General features: G+C 36.8%; 2 long non-coding RNA genes across 2 annotated transcripts; both read left to right on the forward strand.

Annotated features, from left to right (window-relative positions):
* Positions 1-2,101: 2,101 nt before the first annotated feature.
* LOC147557244 (uncharacterized) lies at positions 2,102-2,955 on the forward strand. Its single transcript, XR_015235123.1, has 2 exons — positions 2,102-2,178; positions 2,555-2,955. It is a non-coding gene; the product is annotated as an uncharacterized LOC147557244 (long non-coding RNA).
* A 1,243-nt stretch (positions 2,956-4,198) lies between these two features.
* LOC147557245 (uncharacterized) lies at positions 4,199-7,663 on the forward strand. Its single transcript, XR_015233898.1, has 4 exons — positions 4,199-4,391; positions 6,091-6,146; positions 6,487-6,585; positions 7,441-7,663. It is a non-coding gene; the product is annotated as an uncharacterized LOC147557245 (long non-coding RNA).
* The last annotated feature ends 738 nt before the right edge of the window (positions 7,664-8,401 follow it).

Consider the following 8,401-nt stretch of genomic DNA (forward strand, 5'->3'; position numbering starts at 1 on the left):
GGTTGTAACAGTTTCTCAGGATAGAGGAGAATTATTTGCGGATGAAGGAGGTGGCCAATATCTATATAATAAGGGAGGAGGGTATCTTTCCCCCTCCTCCCAACGGATGAGATTTAATCTCATGAGGTTATAAAGAGTGGTTGTGATTTAATTTGTAAAAATTGGACGGGTGTGATTTAAGGTACAAACAATCCAAGGGTTTAAATAAAAATGAGGGAAAAAAGAATATTCCCTTTTCAAACTTATGTTTGCACTCTTTCCCTCTCTTTCCCGTCCCATCTCTTTGGTCTGTTCAAATTCCTAAGGGCTGTAGTGGGAGAAATCATGCTCCCTAACCAGTTCCATCCCTCATCTTCGTCTCTCTCTCTTACCCGTATTTCTCTCTATTCATCTCTCTCTCTTTGTCTCTCTTTTTCTTCATCTTTCTCTGACTCATGGAAGATATGGGAGATGCCATTGTATTTGATTTGGTTTGGAGATGTGGGAAATGTCTTTTCCTTCATCTTTCCTTCGTCTCTCTCTTACCTGTATTTCTCTCTGTTTCTCTCTTTTCCTTAATCTTTCTCAGTATTTGACATGGTTTTGAGGTTATCAATTGAAACCATTATTCATCCAGTCCACCTTCAAGTTAAACTGAAACCATTGTTCTAAATCTAAACCACAACCAAATTTAATCAATTGAAGCCACTAAGTTCTGCACTCAACATCTGCACTCAACATGTTTGATGAATTGTCTCATACACTGTGTCCTCAAATTGCATTTCATCTCTTTAAATGTCATGCAGTATCAGCTATCCTCAAATTGTTTAATGAGATAAGCTCCATCCACTGGTGCATTTTGTACTAGAGGTAAGCTCTTCGTCGAAAATTGACAAATTGTTGCATTTTGTACATGTAACTGCATAATGTATTATATAGATTTGTAATGGATTAATTAGTTGGTTACTGTTACATGCTTTATGATGTTAAAGTTACATCTTTCATTTTTGATGGATTTGCTTTTTTTTTTGTTTATATTATGTGTCTTATCCTGACCGATAAACATTCTCGACTTACATCGACACCATGTTTTACAATTTTTGTTGTTAATATGCAATTAGATTTTTTAAATCAATTGGTCTCTTTCTCAATTGATTTGCTTAATTTGTTTTTTCTTTGACAATAGGCATCGGTCTCATTTTGCTTCGGCAACGGAGAGTTTTAGGTACTCTTTCTCAAACGATTTCTGTCTTCTGGGTTTGTAAGTTTTACGATTTTTTATTTTGTTTGTAAGTGATTAGTTTCCAATTGTTTCAAGTTTGTAAGTTAACATCTAATTGAGTATCACATCTAATTGTAGTTATAAACTGAAGAGTAATTTAGCTATCTTCATGTAATTGTTTGGTGATTTATCTAGGCTGGTGGCGCTGTCGTAAAAGATGAGGGACAAATATGTTCTTTGAAGGTGTCTCTAGAGGATCTTTACAGTCGCCTATCAAAGAAGCATATGTCTGTGCGTAAGATTTGAATTTGAAGTTTGGGTTGGTGTTTAAAGTCAGTATTTGATATTGCTTTTTATTGTGTTTCGGTGAAGGGTCAAAATCAAATGCCTCAATGAACTAATGAAGCTAGCAAGCAGGCCCCTAAGTCTCTTATGATCCAACAGATGCAGCATTCCATATAATGTAACGGTGTCCGTCTCTATGGGTGTTCGATTTTATTGCTAAAGTGCTATAGGTGGTCTTTTGTTGAAGTTTGATTTTTTTTTTTTTTAAGTTTAGAGTTGTTAATTTTTCATAATGTGTAGGTTTTCAGGTCATGTGAAGATTAGGGTTGTATTTGAAACTTATGTGAGCGGGAAGAAGTTGAACACTTTTTTAGTTAATTTAGATTTGATTTACCTATGTTTTTGTTGCATCGAAACTTTATCATGTTCAGTAACATGTTTGTCACTCTATAATTTGCTGATTTTTTCCCCGCATGTTTGTTGAATTTTGTCCTCTTATGGTTTAGTATGAATTAAGCTATCATTTTGTTGTCTTACTACCATTTTATTTTTATTTTCGGTTTTAGTCAAACTTAGGATAATCAATGTGACTAATTGGACTTACATTACACTGTTTGTAGAGTTCAAATCAAAGGTGTCCACAACAACAATGCCGACTCAACATGATTCGCAGGTGAATCACCGTTAATATTGTAAGGTTTCACCAATACGCTTATGTAGACAAATTTAGTTTGCATCAAGTTTTAGTTTGTAAGTTCAGCAATTTCTTAAGTTCATTATATCATTTTCGGCTTCTTTTCCTACTTTATGCCAATACGCTCCCTCTCACAAGTGGCTTTAGGTTTAACATTTGGCTCCGTTTTCAATTCTGACTTCACTGTAGCTTCATTTAGAAATTGTTTTTTGGTAAATCCATCTTCTTTTTTCTTTGCCTTTTTTCACTTAACTTCTGATATACTTAATGGTTTATGCTTTATACTTTATGACATTATAAACATTGATGTCTGCATTGAGGTGGACACTATTTAATGAACTTTATTGATATTGATATATTACTTTCTGTTCAAGGTTTCTGAAGTTAAAATGTGTTAAAAACGACAAATGTGAAGAATGCTGATGTACTAGGGGCATTCATGAAAGGAAAACTATACATATATTAGACCATGAGGTTTCATAACTCTTTGACTCTGGAGTAGTGCAAGGCAATGGAGATTGTAATTCTGCTAGGACAGTAACTCAAATAACTCTTTGACTCTAGAGTAGCGCAAGGCACTGGAAACAGGAATGCATGATGTGAACATCAAGAAATAGTTGAACTTTCTGTACCAAGCTCAATAAGCTTATGAAGGAGATCGTATGGTCGTGGTTGTGAAAGCGAGAAACGAGACTCAAAAAGGTTCTGTATTCTAATTTGTAATGTTTATATGTTTGAACTTATTAGTTTAATACTATTTCCAAATTGTAGCTTTTATTTTGAATTGCAAGAGTTTATTTGTGTTACTCTGTTTTCGGGAGTATGTGGATTTCCAAAACTGAATTATGTGAACTGAAATCGAGATTTAATAACGTGTTGGCTTAGTTGTTGCATTGACTGTAACTATTAAAACATTCTATTTTTTTGTACCTAATAGAATACTGAATCTTTTTTGCTTATTTTTATCGTCAATACCATCAATCTGAAAAAAAAAATCGCACATCCTCGCGTAACGTTTGAAAATACTGTCCGTGCCCTACGGGCACGGGTTACACCCTCGTTCCTTACGAAAGTGAACGCCCCCGAAAAAGAGAACGGAAGGAAGTCAGGCTACCCAGGGAACGAGAGCGAGGCAGGAGGCCCAGGTCAGACTTCACAACCTACACCTCACTAATAAAAGGAAGGGAGGAGATCTTGCAGGTACTGATAGCGAAAGGAAAGGCTGAACTGTCCAAACCCAATGATGACCGAGGAGAGTTCGGGTCTAAAGATATGACTGCGTGGTGTGCCTTCCACAGAGGCTACGGCCACAAGACCGACGATTGTCGGCACCTCAAGAATCTGATTGAGGAGATGGTAAGAAAAGGAGAACTGAATAAGTACATCCATAAAGAACAGCGACCCTACGAATACCGAAACAAAAAGCCCGTAAACAGGGCAGGAATCAGATCGGGATCTGAAACCAACGGGCAGGGCCCTACTTCTAGAAAAGCAAACAAAGGCCCGGAGGGGTCCACCGGAGTAATGGGGAATATCAATACCATAGTAGGAGGACCTACCCTCGGAGGAGCAACCAAAGGCGAGCAGCGCAGATATGCCAACGAAGCAAAGAACCGGCCAATCTTTCTAATCAAGCCTGCCATGAAAACTCCACCCATTGTCTTTACAGACGACGATCTGGTCGGGGTAATAACTCCACACGCGGATCCGCTGGTAATAACACTACAAAAAGACGTGTTATTTGTGACGGACCATTTCCGACGGAAAATGGAGAGTGGTCGGTAATAGACCTATTTTTCCGACGGCGTTGTTAAATTCCGTCGGAAGTAGGTATAGTTCCGACGAAGAGTGCGGCCTCCGTCGAAAATGGTCATTATTTGTGACGGTTTATTACCGACAAACCGACGTAAATGCGGAAGCTGCTAATTGAAAAATATATTTTTTTCGGCGGCATCCGTGCCCTCGGAAAAATCCGTTATTATGACGGTGCAAATGTTTTCTCCGTCGGAATAGGACATGATTTACGGCGCTAAAATATTCTGCGGAAATATTTTGCGGGAAAACTATTTTCGTCGACTTTGGTCGTCGAAAATATTTGCCCTAAAACCGCTCCCGCAGAAAAACCCTTCGAACTCCACAGCTCCCTCTCCATCTCTCTCTGTTCTCCATCTCTCTCGGTTCTCCATCTCTCTAGATCTTCAACTCTCTCAGGTAAACGATTAAACTTGCTCTAGAAATTTGTGTTTATATTAGGTTTTTAGGTTTCTAGGGCTCTAGAAATTTGTGTTTATCTTTCTCTCACTTGTTCTATTAGGTTTTTAGGGTTCTAGAAATTTGTGTTTATATTTTTAGGGTTTTGGTTTCTTGTTAATTTGTGTTTGAGTTCGAGCTTAAACTTGCTAATTTCTCACCGAGATTGAAGAAGAAATCAAGTGAAACTCACAGGTGAGCTCAATCTTCTTCTTCAATCGAACCCTCACTTTTCAATCTCCTTGTTAATTTGGTTTCTTGTTAATTTGTGGTGGAATATAATTTTTTCCCTTCTGAAAATAACCTAGAAAAGGGTTCCCCAATGGTGGAACATAGTTTTTTTCCTCCTCAAGAAATTAGTCTTGAAAGAGATGATCAAATGATAGAGCATAGGTTTTTTCCTGGGCCAGATGAAGAAGAAAGTAGTCTGTTAGGAGAAAGAGATGATGCCCCAATGGTGGAATATAGTTTTTTTCCACCTTATGAAGAAAAAGAAAATGAGTCAGAAGAAAGAGATTCTTCAATGGTGGAATATATGTTTTTCCCTCCTTGTGGTTGTGGAGGAGTTGAGGGTGAAACTAATTAACCCCAGGGGAATTAGGTTGGATTAGGGCAGCTCCAGACTCCAGTGAAGATGAAGAAGAAGTAGCATATATAATAATGTAGTAATCTATTTTCTCTATGTAGAACTAGTTTATTATCTCTCTAGGGTTTCTCTTTCACCCTCTTGTTAGCTCTGTCTCTTTCTTTTATTAGTTTCTCTATTCTTTAAGGTGGTGGCTGTTAGTCTTCTTGCATGTAGTTGTAGTGTATGGATTACAAAGTTGTTAGAATCACACGGTACCGTTTCGAAAAAGAGTCATATGTAGAGGTATACTCTCTTGGAAGTGGAAAATGGAGAAACAAAGGTGTAATCCCCTTCTTGTTGCTTCCTAGCTTAGGTACACTTGCAAATGGAGCTCTTCACTTTGTGGAAGAATATGGTAATGCTAGTCGTTCAGTTTATGCATTTGATTTGAAGAATGAGGAATTCAATGTCCTCCCTGCTCACCCTAAGTTCAAGTCTCTTATGTGCACACTCTCTGTATTGGATGGTTGGTTGTGCACGATCCAACGAAAAGGAAAAAGTATGGACTAATGGTTACTTAAGAAGAACAAGATGGACAACAACACTAATATTAATACTAAAGATCAAGGCTTAAAAGAAAACAAATACCTCCACTGGAGTTGGGTTAGGGAATTCAGCATACCAAAAAACACCATTCTTTCCCCCGACTTCATCTTCCGACCATTGACCCTCACAAGAAGTCGCCAACTTGTATTATCTGTGTGTCTTGATATAAAAAATCCCTATTGTTATGACCCAAAAAATGGAAAGTGTGAACGCTTTTCGAATTTGGGATTTATTCAGATAATTCTTCATGTGAACAGCTTTGTCTCATTAGTTTCTCTAGGAGAAAATTCTAAGAAAAGTAGTATTAATGAGATGTTCAACTTTAAGATCTTAATTTATTTTGAAAAGTTAAACTTTAAGATCTAATTTATTTTGAGAAGTTAAGCCTTGAAGTACCAAAATTGATAATATGAAGCAGTTGGTTTCTAATTTGTTTGATAATCATGCTAGTATTGGTCTCAAATTGTCATTTTTTCTACTATTCAGAAAGGAGGTAGGCTGAAGCAGCTCGAATCAGGAAGAAGTATCCCGATCTAATTTCAGTAAGTTCTTCTACTTATTCAACCTCCGGCTTTTTGTTTCTATTAGTCTTTTAGTTTGATCATTTCTGTTGTTATCTTTCTATCTTCTATTCTCTTGGATCTTAACAATACCAACTGCATAAGCTGATCCACTTCCAAAAGCAAAACCAGCATTAGCAAATATAGATATAAGGACATGTTCTTTCATATTAAATGGTCCTGGATTAAGAGAAATTTCCAAAACAAAATTTTAGCCATGAAATTTCCAATGTGAAGGATTTTAGCCATGAAATTTCCAATGAATCGATAGATGATGACGAACATATTTCTTAAACTTCAAAGTATATGCACCTATGGGCAGTGTCTGGGTTTAGGACAACTTTGTGAAGTGAATAGATAGATGATGATGACGAACATATTGTCGTTTGAAGCCTGATCTTGTTCGAGCTGTTGCAGAACGGTACATTCTGAACCCTAAATTTGATTTCTACTTAGTTGTCTTTTAGATATAGTATTTGTGTTTACGTATTGTTTTTTTCTTGTAATTAGTAATAAAGGTAATAGTAATTTGATGGCTTTATGTCGTTTTCGTATTCTCATTTTGTACTAGAAACATGTTTTGTTTTGATTTGCTTATTTAGGAACTTTAGATGCATGTGTTGTTCCTTAAAGAAGCTTGACCTACTATTTGGACTTAAGGTTTGTATTTTATCGTTTATTGACGTAGCATCGACGTAGATTCATTGAATGTTCCATACTTATTTAATGATCCTATCTCTGCATGAAGGGTAACCATGCTTACTTAATCTGTTCATTTCATGGATAACGTGCTAGTTTCATAAATTTGGTTTTGGTTTTTTAGTATTTCTAGATCTGGGAGAAGGATAGCATTTCGGTCTTGCCTTTCTTCTGAAACTTATAACTTCCTGATTTTCTATCATTTGATTGAAGAAGAGGGTTATTTCCGAAAGTATCAGTGAGTAGTTAGTAGTTGTTGTTTGAGTTCTTCTGCTTCAATCTATGTAGTATTAAAACACCATTCATTTGCATTTTGCTTCATCTATTTGTGTCCGTTAAAAGTATGAGAACCTCTTCATCACTTAAAGATGAATCTGCTGCATATATACTGCAAAGCAGTTTTACCATCTATATCTACTTAGTTTGCCTTGGTCAAATTTCAGAGTCTCATGTTTAGTTCAGGTTTAGTAAAGATACTTATATAAGGATTTAGTTTGCCTTGGTCGAATTTCACATAATTGCTAGTTTCAAATCGTAACACACTTACTAACTTCATTTTGTATGTATGTTAATGCAGTTACCATGATATCTCGAGTCGTTTGTGGTGTTGAATGGAATATCAATTGGATTTTTGAATCTCAGCATCGATTTTGACTCGGTTGGTTTTATCGTTTACATTACTTAGCGACTTTGTTATTTTACGGTATATATGCTTGTATAAAACCAATAGTTTTATTGGTTTTCGACTTCATTACTTTTCATGTATATGACTTCAGTAATGAAATATCCAATACTTTTAATTTGTTATTGTTGTGAATGTTTGGTTTATGTTATTTTTGTCAGCAGGTTTATGTAATTGATAATGCTGCTGCAGCAGCAGCGGAAAAAACCAAAATTAAATTTTTTTTTTAAAAAAAAAAATTGAGTATTTTCGTCGGATAGAAGCCGTCGGGAATAGTTTGCCACTATTTCCGACGGATTATAAAAAACAAACCATCGGGAATAAGTCGAGGCAGGTTGACATTTACGAGAATGTTTTCCGACGCCTTTTTCTAAGTTATTCGTCGGAAAAGAATCTATTTCCGACGACCTCTGTCGTCGGAAAAACTATTTCCGTCGCCACCATTTCTGACCACTTTGCGACGGTCTCACCTCGTCGTAAGAAGTCGTTTCCGACGGAGTTACCCTTATTTTCGACGGATCCTGTCCGTCATAAATGGTCTTCGTTTTTGTAGTGTAACGACCGTAGTTGCCAATTGGAGGATAGGACGCATTCTGGTCGATACGGGAAGCTCCACAGAGGTCATAAGTCGAACGTGCTTCCCAAAAACTTGGGGTAAGCGAACGCCATCTCAAATCTTACAAGTCTTGCTTGATAAGATTCGGAGACAATCAGGTCGAAACAGACGGAATAGCGACCCTGCCAGTACTGATTGGTGAAGGAGAATCAGCAAAGGCGATAATGCTAAACTTCGCAATCGTCGATAAGATGTACGCCTATAACATCATATTGGGCAGAAACTTCCTAAGGGAGTGAG

This window comes from Eschscholzia californica, unplaced genomic scaffold (assembly GCF_041429995.1).
Source record: "Eschscholzia californica isolate CP2 unplaced genomic scaffold, dmEscCali1.0.p SCAF_2, whole genome shotgun sequence".
NCBI lineage: Eukaryota > Viridiplantae > Streptophyta > Magnoliopsida > Ranunculales > Papaveraceae > Eschscholzia > Eschscholzia californica.